The following is a 19389-nucleotide window of genomic DNA, read 5'->3' on the forward strand; positions in this document are numbered from 1 at the left end:
TTTTGTGAGAGATTTCAGCACCATTGCTGCACCTCTCAACGAGCTTACAAAGAAGGATGTGCCTTTTGTTTGGGGTACCGCACAGGAAGAAGCCTTCACGGTATTGAAAGATAAGTTGACACATGCTCCTTTACTCCAACTTCCTAATTTCAATAAGACTTTTGAGCTTGAATGTGATGCTAGTGGAATTGGATTAGGAGGTGTGTTATTACAAGATGGAAAACCTGTTGCATACTTTTCTGAAAAATTGAGTGGGCCTAGTCTGAACTATTCTACTTATGATAAAGAATTATATGCTCTTGTTCGGACCTTAGAAACATGGCAACATTATTTATGGCCCAAGGAATTTGTTATACATTCTGATCATGAATCTTTGAAACACATTAAAAGTCAAGCAAAACTGAACCGTAGACATGCTAAATGGGTTGAATTCATTGATACTTTCCCTTATGTCATTAAACACAAGAAGGGTAAAGAAAATGTTATTGCTGATGCCTTGTCTCGTCGTTATACTATGCTTTCACAACTTGACTTTAAAATATTTGGTTTGGAGACCATCAAAGATCAATATGTTCATGATGCTGAATTTAAAGATGTATTGCAGAATTGTAAGGAAGGGAGAACTTGGAACAAGTTCGTTCTTAACGATGGATTTGTGTTTCGTGCTAACAAGCTATGCATTCCAGCTAGCTCCGTTCATCTTTTGTTGTTGCAGGAGGCGCATGGAGGAGGATTAATGGGACACTTTGGCGTCAAGAAGACGGAGGATATACTTGCTACACATTTCTTTTGGCCAAAGATGAGACGGGATGTTGAGCGTTTTGTTGCTCGCTGCACTACATGTCAAAGAGCTAAGTCACGACTCAATCCTCATGGTTTATATATGCCTTTGCCATGTACCTAGTGTTCCTTGGGAGGATATATCTATGGACTTTGTTTTAGGTTTACCTCGAACAAAGAAGGGGAGGGATAGCATATTTGTTGTCGTGGATAGGTTCTCGAAAATGGCACACTTTATACCATGTCATAAAAGCGATGATGCTGTTAATGTTGCTGATTTGTTCTTTCGTGAAATTATTCGCTTACATGGTGTGCCAAATACTATTGTTTCAGATCGTGATACTAAATTTCTTAGCCACTTTTGGAGATGTTTATGGGCTAAGTTGGGGACTAAGCTGCTTTTTAGTACTACTTGTCACCCCCAAACTGATGGACAAACTGAAGTAGTCAATAGAACATTGTCTACTATGCTTAGGGCTGTTTTGAAGAATAACAAGAAAATGTGGGAAGAATGCTTGCCTCATATTGAATTTGCTTATAATCGTTCATTGCATTCTACTACTAAGATGTGCCCTTTTGAAATTGTGTATGGTTTCCTACCTCGTGCACCTATTGATTTGTTGCCTCTTCCATCTTCGGAGAAGGTTAATTTTGATGCTAAAGAACGTTCTGAATTGATTTTAAAAATGCATGAGTTAACTAAGGAAAACATTGAGCGTATGAATGCTAAATATAAACTTGCTGGAGATAAGGGTAGAAAACATGTTGTGTTTGCGCCTGGAGATCTTGTTTTGGTTACATTTGCGTAAAGATAGATTTCCTAATCTGCACAAATCAAAGCTAATGCCACGTGCTGATGGTCCTTTTAAGGTGTTAGAGAAAATAAATGATAATGCATATAAACTTGAGCTACCTGTAGATTTTGGGGTTAGTCCCACTTTTAACATTGCAGATTTGAAGCCTTATTTGGGTGAGGAAGATGCGCTTCCGTCGAGGACGACTTCATTTCAAGAAGGGGAGGATGATGAGGACATCAATACCATTGTTACACCCACAGCCCCTACTGTTACATATACTGGACCAATTACTAGAGCTCGCGCACGCCAATTAAATTACCAGGTACTTTCGTTTCTTGGTAATGATTCTAATGTTCATGAGATTATGATGCTGCCTAAATTGGATACATTTGTTTTGCTTACAAATGAAGGGCCTAGCTTGGGAGAAGGATGAACATTGGAGCAAGAACACATGCATGGAGTTACAAGTGATGGCATGGTACTTCGTTTGTTGTCCAACGACCAGACCAAGACGTCACAGAACCCCACCTTGATCAATAAAGCTTTCATCTTATATTCGCAATATCCAGATTGCAATCTCAGTTTCTTGCTTGTTCTTCGTTTGCTCGCAGGAAATAGACCCTCGTGGTCAGGTTGATCGTGCTCCGGCGTGGTCAATAACCCTCGGAAGTTGGTTTAGCGATTGCTAAGGCGCGACGTCTCGCACGTTCGTAGTCGGATCGTCAAGGTCGACTCCCACAGAAAACGATAGCCACCATCTCATCGAAACATCGGGACACCTTAGCCTCTATCAAAACTACTCCATCTCACATCATGATTTGGGTCACGTGATCATTTAGATGACTAGAGGGATGTCTATCTAAGTGGGAGTTCTTAAGTAATATGATTAATTGAACTTTAATATATCATGAACTTAGTCCTGATAGTATTTGCATAACTATGTTGTAGATCAATAGCTCGCGATGTAGCTCCCCGTTTATTTTTGATATGTTCCTAGAGAAAAACTATGTTGAAGGATGATAGTAGCAATGACACGGACTAGGTCCGTGATCTGAGGATTATCCTCATTGCTGCACAGAAGAATTATGTCCTTGATGCACCGCTAATTGACGGACCTATTGCAGGAGCAGATACAGACGTTATGAACATTTGGTAAAGCTCGGTATGATGAGTACTTGATAGTTTAGTGCACCATGCTTTACAGCTTAGAACCGAGACTTCGAAAATGTTTTGAACGCCACAGAGCATATAAGATGTTCTAAGAGTTGAAATTGGTATTTCCTACTCATGCCTTGTAGCGACCCGACCTCATATGGTCAAGTCTCTGTGTTTAAGTGTCATCCCTAGATCGGTATGCTGACACACACAGTACTCGAGGATTTATAACAGAGGTAAATCACATGTATAAAGTAACGTAAATACTATTACCTCAATCCAAATAGTGAAGTAACAACAAGGTTGTGGATTCCCATCAACACCAACGGCAAAGTTGAGTGTAGAAATCGTAACCCTAACGTATCACTTACTCTTCGTAAGAATCCGGCAACATGAGACATTGCAGACACAAAGGGTCAGTACATTGAATGTACTGGCAAATTCACACCAGAGGATAATGATGAATAATAGCTATCACTACATGCATATATGGCTGGTGGAAAAGCTCTATGGTTATAATGATTTTGCGAAAAGCCAATTTTTCCCTACTGCAAAGTAATATATTTTATTTAACTACAAATTTGGTTGAAAATATTGAGAAGGTTCCTCCAACTCAATCCCAAAATAATAATCATTAACCCAATCAAGTTGATTAAATGGAGTGTTGAGATCAACATGAATATCAAAGACTAGAGACTCAAAATTGTCCATAACCGGGGACACGGCTAACCATGATTAGTTTATATACTCTGCAGAGGTTTGCGCACTTTTCCCCACAAGACTCGATCGCCTCCGTTGGATTTGTCGCACTACATGGTGTTTGAGAAACGGATGACCGAGACACGGTCTTTCAGAAATATTAACTCTCTACTCCGGGCAGACCATACCAAACCTACAACCCTCTACCTGCTGATCCACCTCTTCAAGAGCTTCACGTAACTTACTCAACTATGCTAGAGCCCATAATAGCTTGTGGCTGCACACGGAAGTTTCTAGCATGAATAATCTTATGATCCCTTTGAGCCTGGGTGGCGGTCCATAGGAAAATCACACGGGTACTCCGGGATTTCCAAAAATACAGGCAACACTGGGTACTCCAGGTGCCTCAAAAAATACAGGCAACACTGGGTACTCCAGGTGCCTCAATCCACCCAGATGTGTATTTAAGTTGCCACCTTAAGTTGAACCATTAATTAACAATCTCACATCTGTCATGGATTTCACTCACCCAAACCACGTCTACGAGCATAGCATAGCAATATAAGCAACGCGTAGAAGTAACTCCCAAGGGTTTGAATGTAACAGGGTAATAGGTTCTACCTCATCAACTACTTCCCAACCCACATGTTAATGACATCCTAATCATGCAATGTTTGAGGATTGGAACTAATGCATAAAAACTGGGTGATAAAAGGGATATGATCAAAGTGTGAACTTGCCTGCAATGTTGATGAAGATGATTCGCACTCATAACTCTTGATAGATCTACTCGTCACACTCCGGTCAATCTATCGTAAGCAAGCAATAGTAACCACACATAAGCAATCACTCAAAAGATCGAAAAGAACGAAGAAAACAATTCGGAAAACATCAAAACCAAACAATAACTCTTGCAACATAAAACAATTTCTAACAGTACCAAAATTAGTGAATTTGGCCTTATCAGAAGTTTAGGTCAAGAGCTTCATTTGCAAAAAGAATCAACTAAATCGGAGTTACGAAACTCAAGTTATGATCAAACGAAGTTCAAATTCAAATCTGATCTAATTCAAATTTTAAAATTTCAAAATAGTTTGAGTTGGATTACTGGATAGGTGAGATCGACGAAGCTATAGGCGCGTGGTTTCATCTAATTTGGATAAACGAGTGAAAAGTTATGGCTATTTGAAAAATCAGGGCCAAGCTGTTTTACGAAAGAAAAATAGCACTGGTTAAGGTCTAACGTATAAATACGTAGACTAATTGATAATCTAATTATTCTATCGTATTAGTCTAAAAAATAATAAACTACGGAAGTATAAGAAGAAAGAAAAAAAAAAAGATACCTTTATAAGGCAGAGAAAAGACGACTTTGGAGAGAAGAGACAATTTTCTAAAGTCGCGCCGGAGAGGAAAATATTTTTCTTTAAAAGAATCTAGTCAAACCAAAATATTGATTTAACCCGAATCGGATAATTTTTGGAGGCTCTATGGGTCTATATTTATTGATAGAAAAGAGACTTAGGGGTCAAAGGCTAGGCAATGTGGGACTAAATCTATATACGCAGATGAAATTTGAAAAAGATCGCATGGGCTAAAAGTTCGGCGCGGCCGCGTACACTAGCGCGGTAGTTTTTTTCCAAAGGAAGAAAGAAAAGAAAATCTGGAAAGAAAAGGCTGGCTGGGCCTGGCCTACTTAGGATAAAGAAAAAGAAAAGATGGGGCGTCCGCTAGTACTACGATGCGCACGTGGGCGACATTTAGTTTCACGCGCGCGCAGATTTGTTATTTGTTTTTTTAACAGAAAGCGATAAACTGAAAAACGAAAATAAAAACTTTATATAGGCATATTATATATCAATTTTCAGAAATTTTCTACAAGCTGAACATTTTCCTAGCATTAAATAAAATGCACACAAATTCAGATAATTCAAAGAGTGCTACTGGTCTAATAAAATCCAATAAAAATCATTATAAAAATACCAAAATTAATTCAAATTTATTTCTCTCCAATTTTCTGATGTAGGGAATCATGTTACCCTATTTTCTGTATATTTTATTTTTGGAGAAAAATAATTTGAATAAAACCCAAATAACTCCAAATTGAAAATAATTTCAAAAGGATTTTAAATTTTGATCCTTTTAAACTCCCAACTCATATTTCATATAATTTGAAGAAGTCATTTTATCTTCTCTCATGAAAATCATTGAGTTGCTTGAAGTTTCTGAATTAAAAATATTTCCAAATGAAATTCAAATCTTTTCAAAACCCTTTTCATTTATTTAAATGGAAGAAGTCATGTCATCTTCTCTCGAGGGTTTTGTATTTGAAAAGAATTTGAATTCACGGAGATCATAAACAAAAATGAAAGTTTGGAAAAGTCCTTTTATTCCCTCTCATTTAACTTTCAAAAAGTTTCGAATTCACTCACTTTCAGTCAATCAATCAAACAATCAATCAAATCTATCTATTTAATTATAACATTCCAAAATTTAGAATTTTGGGATGTTACATCCAAAATTTAGAATTTTGGGATGTTACAAACCTACCACCCTTAAAATGTATCTCGTCCTCAAGATTCGGAGAGGCTGGAAAGAAATAGGTTAGGTTTGGGGTCTCCTCAAAATCCATTGATTGTCGCAGGAGGGGGTTTGGGGTGCTACCACCCTTAGAAGCATGGTTACGGTTCCATTAAAACTCATATACTTCATTCATATTGTTAACAGTGTCGGTCTTCTCAGATCTTCAGGATAATTCCTTATCTGGGCTCTTTCGGTAGTGGCATAACCTTTTCCTCAATTCTTGTGTCTTTCATCTAGGTAAGGTTCTTCTGTGACTGGGTCTTCTTAGCTGACGGGTCTGGCGCCAATACTAAACAACTATCGATATCTCATGGTGGTCAACCATTTATGGTTTCTCCTGTAGGAAATGGGTCTGGGTTGATCCTCATCGTATAACCTACGGTTGGCAAAAACTGCCTTGTACAAGGGAAAAATACCTATACCATTCTAAGGCTTAAACAATGTTTTGATCGTCGTCTCTCTACTATAGGTAAGTCACTCAGATTTACCATCCCATATAGCAAGGCGAATAATAAGAGTAAGTCGGTATGGTGATCAATCCATCCCGCACCCAAATCATTACCTTGTATACAGTTTAGCGAATCTCGCATTCTAACACTCGGTCATCCTCACAAGCATTGCAGAATTTCTCTTGTCCATGAACTGCGTTCGGAATAATCCATTGATTCTGCAAGCCAAACAAACATCTATCGTTCCTTCACAACTCTCAGGTTTTGCGTTACTCCTATAAAATTGTCTGCCGATAAACGTCGTATCTTCCTCCAGGGTTTTTCCTTCAGCAAGAATGTGCTTGCTTCTTGGCAGGTCCTGGGGCATGTGGGTTATGGCCCATCGCATCACTTGTAGTCCTTGAACTTATCATCGGGCAACTGATCATTATTCCAACTTCCAACTTCCTAGTATTCTTAAATCCATCCAATTGTACTGTCTTCCTTCCTTCTATTGGCACCAAACTAGGACATGATTACTCAGACTCATTATGGAGTTTCCATTGATCCATATTTCCGACATCATACGTCCTTTATATCCAATAGTAATTTATCTCTTCATCCTCGTGGGATATCCCTCATACCGAGATAAAAACTTATACTTATGAAGTCCATATTCCACTTCGTGGAACATCATTATCCTTTCCAGGGTCAAGCGTCCTTATAGGGGAATACTGGCCATCTCTGCATGGCACTTCTTCAACTGGGAAATGTGAAACACATCATGAACTCCCGACAGTCCTTCGGGTGACTCCAACTTGTTGGCCACTTCTCCCATACGCTCCAAAACTCGGTATGGTCCTACAAATCTCGGGGCTAACTTTCCCTTAACTCCAATTCGTTTAACTCCTCAAAGAGGGGACACACGAAGACATGCTCTGTCTCCAATTTCATAGACTACCTCCTTGCGTTTTTAGTCTGCATAACTCTTCTTCCTGGACTGAGCTACCTTCAGTCTATCTCGAATCAACTTAACATTCTCTTCTGACTCCTTGATCACATTTGGTCCAAACAACTGACGGTCTCCAACTTCATCCCACATAGTCTTGGGGTATCACACATATCGAGACAAAACTCGTATTCATTTTGTCCGAAATCCACTCAGTGGAGTATCCTTATCTTTTCCAGGGGTGAAGAGTTCTTACAGGGTACTACCACCCTTAAAATGCACAAATCTTCCATAGACCATATTTCTCATATCCTCAGAAATGGTCAAAATCCTTCTTCATAGAGTAACAACTCATAAAATCCATATCAGTACCAACGATGCTAACTTTATTCACCCTCAATTGATTAAAATCTCTCGCTTTTCCATTACATGTCTCAACTCAACACCTCAATATAAAAGAAAATGTTCTCACTTCTACTACTCCATTTCTTTTGTTGCAAACTCAACTATCTAGCACAAGTTTCCTTCTCCTTGGGGCATTCTCTGGCAAAGTGCCCTGCTCTATTACAACGAAAACATATTACTTCTGACAAGTCTCGAGGTTTCCTTTTTGGGCAACTGCTGAGGTAGTGCCCTAACTCCTTGCACCTGTAATAGGTGATATGACTCAGGTCCGTCCTGGTATCCAATCTACTTCTCTTCCTGGACTTTTCCATTCCAATCATGGATTCTATTTCTTGTGGGTCATACTCTACTTCCTCCGTCGGGAATTCTACTAGATCCCCATTCAAACAATTTTGGGAGATGTGTCCTTCTTCTCCACATGAATAGCAAGACTTAGTGCAGGGTTTACTCGGGTCCTCTTTAGGTGTGTCCTCCACATCTTCCTTCATCACGGGTTCTTCTAAAATTTCCATAAGGGCTCCTTTCTTTACTTCTTTCTTCTGCTGTACGGTTCTTCGTACCATGGGGTAAATGTGACACCGAGTAGGATAGTGGGTAATCCCTGCACACAAGAAACAAGTAATTTGCCTTGCTGGGCATTCTTCAACTGGGTGACTGTTGGGTAACGTTGCAGAAAACAAAAAATTTCCTACTCGTTTCACCAAGATCCATCTAGGAGTTCATCTAGCAACGAGTCATCAGATGCATCTACATACCTTTGTAGATCGCGTGCGGAAGCGTTCAAAGAACGGTGATGATGTAGTCGAACACGACGTGATCCAAATCACCGATGACCAAGCGCCGAACGGACGGCACCTCCACGTTCAACACACGTACGGGACGGGAGACGTCTCCTCCTTCTTGATCCAGCAAGGGGGAAGGAGAGGTTGATGAAGATCCAGCAGCACGACGGCGTGGTGGTGGATGCAGGGCGTCACAGTAGCAGGGCTTCGCCTATACTACGAAGGAGAGACGTAACGGGGAGAGAGGGAGGCGCCAAGGCTGAGGTATGAAGTCCTCCCCTCTCCACAACTATATATAGGGGTGCCAAGGGGGGGTGGCCGGCCCTAGTAGATGGAATCTACTAGGGGGGCGGCGGCCAAGGGGTGGGGGGCTTGCCCCCCAAGCAAGGGGGCGCCCCCCTTAGGGCTTTCCCCCAACCCTAGCCGCATGGGCCCTTGGGGGGTGGCGCCCCAGCCCACTAAGGGCTGGGTTCCCTCCCACTTCAGTCCATGGGGCCCCCGGGATAGGTGGACCCACCCGGTGGACCCCCGGGACCCTTCCGGTGGTCCCGGTACAGTACCGGTGACCCCGAAACTTTTCCCGATGGCCGAAACAGCACTTCCTATATATAATTCTTTACCTCCGGACTATTCCGGAACTCCTCGTGACGTCCGGGATCTCATCCGGGACTCCAAAAAACATTCGGGTTACTGCATATACATATCTTCACAACCCTAGCGTCACCGAACCTTAAGTGTGTAGACCCTACGGGTTCGGGAGACAAGCAGACATGACCGAGACGACTCTCCGGTCAATAACCAACAGCGGGATCTGGATACCCATGTTGGCTCCCACATGCTCCACGATGATTTCATCGGATGAACCACGATGTCGAGGATTCAATCAACCCCGTACGCAATTCCCTTTGTCTATCGATATGTTACTTGCCCGAGATTCGATCGTTGGTATCCCAATACCTCGTTCAATCTCGTTACCGGCAAGTCACTTTACTCGTACCGTAATGCATGATCCCGTGACCAGACACTTGGTCACTTTGAGCTCATTATGATGATGCATTACCGAGTGGGCCCAGTGATACCTCTCCGTCATACGGAGTGACAAATCCCAGTCTTGATCCATGTCACCCAACAGACACTTTCGGAGATACCCGTAGTCTACCTTTATAGTCACCCAGTTACGTTGTGACGTTTGGCATACCCAAAGCACTCCTACGGTATCCGGGAGTTACACGATCTCATGGTCTAAGGAAAAGATACTTTGACATTGGAAAACTCTAGCAAACGAACTATACGATCTTGTGCTATGTTTAGGATTGGGTCTTGTCCATCACATCATTCTCCTAATGATGTGATCTCGTTACCAATGACATCTAATGTCCATAGTCAGGAAACCATGACTATCTATTGATCAACGAGCTAGTCAACTAGAGGCTCACTAGGGACATGTTGGTGTCTGTTATTCACACATGTATTACGATTTCCGGATAATACAATTATAGCATGAATAAAGACAATTATCATGAACAAGGAAATATAATAATAATGCTTTTATTATTGCCTCTAGGGCATATTTCCAACAGTCTCCCACTTGCACTAGAGTCAATAATCTAGTTACATTGTGATGAATCGAACACCCATGGAATTCTGGTGTTGATCATGTTTTGCTCTAGGGAGAGGTTTAGTCAACGGATCTGCTACATTCAGGTCCGTGTGCACTTTACTAATTTCTATGTCTCCATCTTGAACATTTTCACGAATGGAGTTGAAGCGACGCTTGATGTGCCTTGTCTTCTTGTGAAACCTGGGCTCCTTGGCAAGCGCAATAGCTCCAGTGTTGTCACAGAAGAGCTTGATCGGCCCCGACGCATTGGGTATGACTCCTAGGTCGGTGATGAACTCCTTCACCCATATTGCTTCATGTGCTGCCTCCGAGGCTGCCATGTATTCCGCTTCACATGTAGATCCCGCCACGACGCTCTGCTTGCAACTGCACCAGCTAACTGCCCCACCATTCAAAATATACACGTATCCGGTTTGTGACTTAGAGTCATCCAGATCTGTGTCGAAGCTAGCGTCGACGTAACCCTTTACGACGAGCTCTTCGTCACCTCCATAAACGAGAAACATTTCCTTAGTCCTTTTCAGGTACTTCAGGATATTCTTGACCGCTGTCCAGTGTTCCTTGCCGGGATTACTTTGGTACCTTCCTACCAAACTTACGGCAAGGTTTACATCAGGTCTGGTACACAGCATGGCATACATAATAGAACCTATGGCTAATGCATAGGGGATGACGCTCATCTCTTCTATATCTTCTGCCGTGGTCGGACATTGAGCTGAGCTCAATTTCATACCTTGCAACACAGGCAAGAACCCCTTCTTAGACTGATCCATATTGAACTTCTTCAATATCTTATCAAGGTATGTGCTTTGTGAAAGACCTATGAGGCGTCTCGATCTATCTCTATAGATTTTGATGCCTAATATATAAGCAGCTTCTCCAAGGTCCTTCATTGAAAAACTTTTATTCAAGTAGGCCTTGATGCTGTCCAAGAGTTCTATATCATTTCCCATCAATAGTATGTCATCTACATATAATATGAGAAATGCTACAGAGCTCCCACTCACTTTCTTGTAAACACAAGCTTGTCCATAAGTCTGCGTGAACCCAAACGCTTTGATCATCTCATCAAAACGAATGTTCCAACTCCGAGATGCTTGCACCAGCCCGTAAATCGAGCGTTGGAGCTTGTACACCTTGTCAGCATTCTTAGGATCGACAAAACCTTCCGGCTGCATCATATACAATTCTTCCTTAAGGAAACCATTAAGGAATGCCGTTTTGACATCCATTTGCCATATCTCATAATCGTAGAATGCGGCAATTGCTAACATGATTCGGACGGACTTCAGCTTCGCTACCGGTGAGAAAGTCTCATCGTAGTCAACCCCTTGAACTTGTCGATAACCTTTAGCGACAAGTCGAGCTTTATAGATGGTCACATTACCATCCGCGTCTGTCTTCTTCTTAAAGACCCAATTTATTTTCTATGGCTCGCCGTTCAACGGGCAAGTCAGTCAAAGTCCATACTTCATTTTCATACATGGATCCTATCTCGGATTTCATGGCTTCTAGCCATTTGTCGGAATCCGGGCCCGCCATCGCTTCTTCATAGTTCGAAGGTTCACCGTTGTCTAACAACATGATTTCCAAGACAGGGTTGCCGTACCACTCTGGTGCGGAACGTGTCCTTGTGGACCTTCGAATTTCAGTAGGAGCTTGATCAGAAGTATCTTGATCATTATTATTAACTTCCTCTCTAGTCGGTGCAGGTACCTCAGGAACATTTTCTTGAGTTGCGCCATTTTCCGGTTCAAGAGGTAATACTTCATCAAGTTCTACTTTCCTCCCACTTACTTCTTTCGAGAGAAACTCTTTCTCTAGAAAGGACCCATTCTTGGCAACAAAGATCTTGCCTTCGGATCTGAGGTAGAAGGTGTACCCAATAGTTTCTTTTGGGTATCCTATGAAGACGCATTTTTCCGACTAGGGTTCGAGCTTTTCAGGTTGAAGTTTCTTGACATAAGCATCGCATCCCCAAACTTTCAGAAACGACAGCTTAGGTTTCTTCCCAAACCATAATTCATACGGTGTCGTCTCAACGGATTTCGACGGAGCCCTATTTAAAGTGAATGCGGCAGTCTCTAAAGCATAGCCCCAAAAAGATAGTGGTAAATCGGTAAGAGACATCATAGATCGCACCATATCTAATAGAGTGCGATTACGACGTTCGGACACACCGTTACGCTGAGGTGTTCCAGGCGGCGTGAGTTGTGAAACTATTCCACATTTTCTTAAGTGTGTGCCAAATTCGTGACTCAAGTATTCTCCTCCACGATCTGATCGTAGAAACTTGATTTTCCTGTCACGTTGATTTTCAACCTCACTCTGAAATTCCTTGAACTTTTCAAAGGTTTCAGACTTGTGTTTCATTAAGTAGATATACCCATATCTACTCAAGTCATCAGTGAGGGTGAGAACATAACGATAGCCACCGCGAGCCTCAACACTCATTGGACCGCATACATCAGTATGTATGATTTCCAATAAGTTGGTTGCTCGCTCCATTGTTCCTGAGAACGGAGTCTTGGTCATCTTACCCATGAGGCATGGCTCGCACGTGTCAAATGATTCATAATCAAGAGACTCTAAAAGTCCATCTGCATGGAGCTTCTTCATGCGTTTGACACCTATGTGACCAAGGCGGCAGTGCCACAAGTATGTGGGACTATCATTATCAACCTTACATCTTTTGGTACTCACATTATGAACATGTGTAGTATTACGTTTGAGATTCATAAAGAATAAACCATTCACCATAGGAGCATGACCATAAAACATATCTCTCATATAAATAGAACAACCATTATTCTCGGATTTAAATGAGTAGCCATCTCGTATTAAACGAGATCCTGATACAATGTTCATGCTCAAACTTGGCACTAAATAACAATTATTGAGGTTTATAACTAATCCCGTAGGTAAATGTAGAGGTAGCGTGCCGACGGCGATCACATCGACCTTGGAACCATTCCTGACGCGCATCGTCACCTCGTCCTTCGCCAGTCTCCGTTTATTCCGCAGCTCCTGCTGTGAGTTACAAATGTGAGCAACGACACCGGTATCAAATACCCAGGAGCTACTACGAGTACTGGTAAGGTACACATCAATTACATGTATATCAAATATACCTTTGGTGTTGCCGGCCTTCTTGTCCGCTAAGTATTTGGGGCAGTTCCGCTTCTAGTGACCCTTCCCTTTGCAATAAAAGCACTCAGTCTCGGGCTTGGGTCCATTCTTTGGCTTCTTCCCGGCAGCTTGCTTGCCAGGCGCGGCAACTTCCTTGTCGTCCTTCTTGAAGTTCTTTTTACCCTTGCCTTTCTTGAACTTAGTGGTTTTATTGACCATCAACACTTGATGTTCCTTCTTGACTTCTACCTCCGCTGATTTCAGCATTGAGAACAACTCAGGAATGGTCTTTTGCATCCCCTGCATGTTGAAGTTCATCACAAAGCTCTTGTAGCTTGGTGGAAGCGACTGGAGGATTCTGTCAATGACCGCATCATCCGGGAGATTAACTCCCAGCTGAGACAAGCGGTTATGTAACCCAGACATAGTGAGTATGTGCTCACTGACAGAACTATTTTCCTCCATCTTACAGCTGAAGAACTTATCGGAGACTTCATATCTCTCGATCCGGGCATGAGCTTGAAAAACCATTTTCAGCTCTTCGAACATCTCGTATGCTCCATGTCTCTCAAAACGTTTTTGGAGCCCCGGCTCTAAGCTGTAAAGCATGCCGCACTGAACGAGGGAGTAGTCGTCAACACGTGTCTGCCAAGCGTTCATAACGTCTTGGTTCTGTGGGACGGGAGCTTCACCTAGCGGTGCTTGTAGGACATAATCTTTCTTGGCAGCTATGAGGATGATCCTCAGGTTCCGGACCCAGTCCGTATAGTTGCTGCCATCGTCTTTCAGCTTGGTTTTCTCTAGGAATGCGTTGAAGTTGAGGACTACGTGGGCCATTTGATCTACAAGACATATTGTAAAATATTTTAGACTAAGTTCATGATAATTAAGTTCATCTAATCAAATAATTAATGAACTCCCACTTAGATTAGACATCCCTCTAGTCATCTAAGTATTACATGATCTGAGTTAACTAGGCCGTGTTCGATCATCACATGAGACGCACTAGTTAACGTCGGTGAACATCCTCATGTTGATCGTATCTTCTATACGACTCATGCTCGACCTTTCGGTCTTCTGTGTTCCGAGGCCATGTCTGTACATGCTAGGCTCGTCAAGTTAACCCTAAGTGTTTTGCATGTGTAAAACTGTCTTACACCCGTTGTATGTGAACGCAAGGATCTATCACACCCGATCATCACGACGTGCTTCGAAACGACGAACTTTAGCAACGGTGCACAGTTAGGGGAGAACACTTCTTGAAATTGTATGAGGGATCATCTTATTTACTACCGTCATTCTAAGTAAACAAGATGCAAAACATGATAAACATCACATGCAATCAAATAATAAACGTGACATGATATGGCCAATATCACATAGCTCCTTTGATCTCCATCTTGGGGCTCCATGATCATCTTGTCACCGGCTTGACACCATGATCTCCATCATCATGATCTCCATCATCGTGTCTCCATGAAGTTGCTCGCCAACTATTACTTCTACTACTATGGCTAATGCGTTTAGCAATAAAGTAAAGTAATTTACATGGCGTTTTTAATGACACGCAGGTCATATAAAAGAATAAAGACAACTCCTATGGCTCCTGCCGGTTGTCATACTCATCGACATGCAAGTCATGATTCCTATTACAATAGCATGAACATCTCATACATCACATATAGATCATTCATCATTCATCACAATTTGGCCATATCATATCACAAACCACTTGCTGCAAAAACAAGTTAGACGTCCTCTAATTGTTGTTGCAAGTTTTACGTGGCTGAATTAGGGTTCTAGCAAGAACGACTTCTTACCTACATTAAAGCCACAAAGTGATTTGTCAACATCTATTTACCCTTCATAAGGACCCTGTTCATCGAATCCGCTCCAACTAAAGTGGGAGAGACAGACACCCGCCAGCCACCTTATGCAACTAGTGCATGTTAGTCGGTGGAACCGGTCTCACGTAAGCGTACGTGTAAGATTGGTCCGGGCCGCTTCATCCCACAATGCCGCTGAAGCAAGAAAAGACTAGTAGCGGCAAGAAAGTTGACAAATCTACGCCCACAACAAATTGTGTTCTACTCGTGCAAGAAGAACTACGCATAGACCTAGCTCTGATACCACTGTTGGGTAACGTTGCAGAAAACAAAAATTTTCCTACTCGTTTCACCAAGATCCATCTAGGAGTTCATCTAGCAACGAGTCATCAGATGCATCTACATACCTTTGTAGATCGCGTGCGGAAGCGTTCAAAGAACGGTGATGATGTAGTCGAACACGACGTGATCCAAATCACCGATGACCAAGCGCCGAACGGACGGCACCTCCGCGTTCAACACACGTACGGGACGCGAGACGTCTCCTCCTTCTTGATCCAGCAAGGGGGAAGGAGAGGTTGATGAAGATCCAGCAGCACGACGGCGTGGTGGTGGATGCAGGGCGTCATAGTAGCAGGGCTTCGCCTATACTACGAAGGAGAGACGTAACGGGGAGAGAGGGAGGCGCCAAGGCTGAGGTATGAAGTCCTCCCCTCTCCACAACTATATATAGGGGTGCCAAGGGGGGGTGGCCGGCCCTAGTAGATGGAATCTACTAGGGGGGCGGCGGCCAAGGGGTGGGGGGCTTGCCCCCCAAGCAAGGGGGCGCCCCCCTTAGGGCTTCCCCCAACCCTAGGCGCATGGGCCCTTGGGGGGGTGGCGCCCCAGCCCACTTTGGGCTGGGTTCCCTCCCACTTCAGCCCATGGGGCCCTACGGGATAGGTGGCCCCACCCGGTGGACCCCCGGGACCCTTCCGGTGGTCCCGGTACAATACCGGCGACCACGAAACTTGTCCCGATGGCCGAAACAGCACTTCCTATATATAATTCTTTACCTCCGGACCATTCCGGAACTCCTCGTGACGTCCGCGATCTCATCCGGGACTCCGAACAACATTCGGGTTACTGCATATACATATCTTCACAACCCTAGCGTCAACGAACCTTAAGTGTGTAGACCCTACGGGTTCGGGAGACAAGCAGACATGACCGAGACGACTCTCCGGCCAATAACCAACAGCGGGATCTGGATACCCATGTTGGCTCCCACATGCTCCACGATGATCTCATCGGATGAACCACGATGTCGAGGATTCAATCAACCCCGTATGCAATTCCCTTTATCAATCGATATGTTACTTGCCCGAGATTCGATCGTCGGTATCCCAATACCTCGTTCAATCTCGTTACCGGCAAGTCACTTTACTCGTACCGTAATGCATGATCCCGTGACCAGACACTTGGTCACTTTGAGCTCATTATGATGATGCATTACCAAGTGGGCCCAGTGATACCTCTCCGTCATACGGAGTGACAAATCCCAGTCTTGATCCATGTCAACCCAACAGACACTTTCGGAGATACCCGTAGTACACCTTTATAGTCACCCAGTTACGTTGTGACGTTTGGTATACCCAAAGCACTCCTACGGTATCCGGGAGTTACACGATCTCATGGTCTAAGGAAAAGATACTTGACATTGGAAAACTCTAGCAAACGAACTATACGATCTTGTGCTATGTTTAGGATTGGGTCTTGTCCATCACATCATTCTCCTAATGATGTGATCTCGTTATCAATGACATCCAATGTCCATAGTCAGGAAACCATGACTATCTGTTGATCAACGAGCTAGTCAACTAGAGGCTTACTAGGGACATGTTGGTGTCTGTTATTCACACATGTATTACGATTTCCGGATAACACAATTATAGCATGAATAAAGACAATTATCATGAATAAGGAAATATAATAATAATGCTTTTATTATTGCCTCTAGGGCATATTTCCAACAGTGACTTCCTTCACAATTAGGACATTCATCCTTGTGTTCTTTATGGGTGTCTCCTATTTCTCCACAAATCTTGCATGCACAAGGTTTCCTCATATCCTTTCCATAAGGCTTCAACTTCTGGGACACAAGGTGAGATCTTTGCAGAGTCAACTTTAATTCTCTCCAAGTGGTTACTCCTTGCCATCCATTCATGGTTTGGTATATCCTCCACCAAGTAGCAGCACCTCTTTCAAAGCACTGAAGAGCATGCTGGGTCATATCATTTCCAACTATAGGGTTATTCTCCATGTGATCCTCCATGTTCTGAATCCATCGGTCTGTCTCCAATTGACTCATCATCTAGAAAATACAAGCTCATCTCCATTCATCCTCTATTGGGTCCAAGGGTTTTGGGGTGAGATGAGAGAGAGGGAGAGGGATGCACAATACAAACAATGGTTTTGAAAAGACAGATTTTATCTGTGGCTGTCGAAAAAACATCAAACAAATGACAGCTCACAAATGTCGCATCTAAAGTAGGTATAACAGGGGTTTGGTCTTCTAAAAGTCAATAAATCTTCAAAATTGCCAAACTCTTCAAGTCTTCTTTATGTCTCCGATGGCTTCTTCCCATCGTGTTTGTCCTTCTCAAGTTATGTTGCCAGATCATCTCTGTTGACGCGAAGTCTCTCATGACGTCCTTTATTATTCTGGAGTTGCGTCCCAAACTTTTAGGTTTCATCATCCTTGGCATGAACCATGTCCTACTGTCCTTCAGTTCCTAACGAATCTCCGGTATCTCGAGGTTTTGCTCCTCCAGCTTGGCTACTTTCAGCTTCTGGGTCCCGTGTTCTTCACGAACTGCTTTCTTGTCAAATACGGCTTCCTGCAGATCAACCCGAAACTTCTTGATGTATTACTCCAAATCTTGGTGATACACCAGCTAAGTTTAAAACTTCATCTTTTGCTGATTAGGTGTTCCATTAGCCCTTTGTCAACCAATCCTTCCAATGGAATGCATTCTTAACTTAGCACGGTGACAATAGCATAAGCGGGCGTTAAAATCTTGGATAGCCGTGTTTCTGCTGTGGCCATTTCCATGAGCTATCATTCCATAGTTGATATCTCCTGCCTTAGGATTTCTTGACAAAAACTTTGAGTTATAATGCTCCATGCTCCGGTCTTTCTCCGATACACCTTGATCTCGAGTATTGATAACTTCCATAGTCTGTCAAGTTCCATCAGGGGATTCTTACTAGGTCATGCAAATCTGGAAATTCTTCATAGCCTCCAATTCTCCTAGTCTTCGGGGTCTTCAGCTGTTCTAGTATTCCAAAGTGGTCTTAGTTGTCCGGTATCTTGTACTTCTTGGAGTGGTCTCATCAGTCGAATCCTCAAGTGGTCAAAAGGGAAAAAGGGTATGGTCTCACTAAAATGGAATATTTGAATAAGCTCAGAAGAGAAGAGAGGAAAAGATCTTTTTGAAAATGAAGTTGTAGAGAAAAATCTTTCCTATGGGCTTGCCAATTTCTAGGGTCACGTCCTATAGTCAACATGTGCTCTGATACCATCTTGTAGCGACCCGACCTCAGACGGTCAAGTCTCTTTGCTGAAGTGTCATCCCTGGATCGGTATGCTGACACACACAGTACTTGAGGATTTATAACAGAGGTAAATCACATGTATAAAGTAACGTAAATACTATTACCTCAATCCAAATAGCGGAAGTAACAACAAGGTTGTGGATTCCCATCAACACCAACGGCAAAGTTGAGTGTAGAAATCGTAACCCTAACGTATCACTTACTCTTCATAAGAATCCGGCAACATGAGACGTTGCAGCCACAAAGGGTCAGTACATTGAATGTACTGGCAAATTCACACCAGAGGATAATGATGAATAATAGCTATCACTACATGCATATATGGCTGGTGGAAAAGCTCTATGGTTATAATGATTTTGCAAAAAGCCAATTTTTCCCTACTTCAAAGTAATATATTTTATTTAACTACAAAGTTGGTTGAAAATATTGAGAAGGTTCCTCCAACTCAATCCCAAAATAATAATCATTAACCCAATCAAGTTGATTAAATGGAGTGTTGAGATCAACATGAATATCAAAGACTAGAGACTCAAAATTGTCCATAACCGGGGACACGGCTAACCATGATTAGTTTATATACTCTGCAGAGGTTTGCGCACTTTTCCCCACAAGACTCGATCGCCTCCGTTGGATTTGTC

The sequence above is a fragment of the Triticum urartu genome, chromosome 3, assembly GCF_003073215.2.
Source record: "Triticum urartu cultivar G1812 chromosome 3, Tu2.1, whole genome shotgun sequence".
Classification (NCBI taxonomy): domain Eukaryota; kingdom Viridiplantae; phylum Streptophyta; class Magnoliopsida; order Poales; family Poaceae; genus Triticum; species Triticum urartu.